Source organism: Marmota marmota, unplaced genomic scaffold (assembly GCF_001458135.2).
Source record: "Marmota marmota marmota unplaced genomic scaffold, marMar, whole genome shotgun sequence".
Classification (NCBI taxonomy): Eukaryota; Metazoa; Chordata; class Mammalia; order Rodentia; family Sciuridae; genus Marmota; species Marmota marmota.
The window spans coordinates 28,913,418-28,913,935 of NW_026000026.1; positions in this window are offsets into that span (position 1 = coordinate 28,913,418).

Genomic DNA, 518 nt, shown 5'->3' on the forward strand with positions numbered 1-518 from the left:
GTCGTGGGCGTCCGCTTTAAAAGCGTCGCTGGCCCCACCCCCTTTGCTGGGGATCCTCCGCGCGGGCACGCCCGCTGGCTGTCCCGCCTCCTCCATTCAGCGTTGAAGATCGGGCCAGGATTTAATTCGGTTCTTCTTTTTCTTCTCCTCCTCCAGGAACTTCGCCCTATCTAGCTAGATTCGCCGGCGTGCGTCCCTGGGTTCCGCCCTGGCCCGCCGAGCCGGCGGCGCTCCTGGTTTGGGGGCGTCGGGTTTGCTCGCAACGCATCTCCGCTCTCTCCTATCCAAAATGGCCCCGCCGCCCTCTTTCTCTTCCTGGACTGGCGGGAACCGGGTCTTCTGCAAATAGTGTGTGTGCATGTGTGGAGGGAGGCGGTGGCGCGCTGGGTTCTGGCAAGCCCAGTCGGTGCGATGAACCCCGACCTGACTTAGTGGTTTCCCAGCCAACAAGATTCCTCAGCCCTAAGGCCTCGTTTGCCCCAGGAACACATACCCTGGTGGAGTGCTAGTTCCTCAAC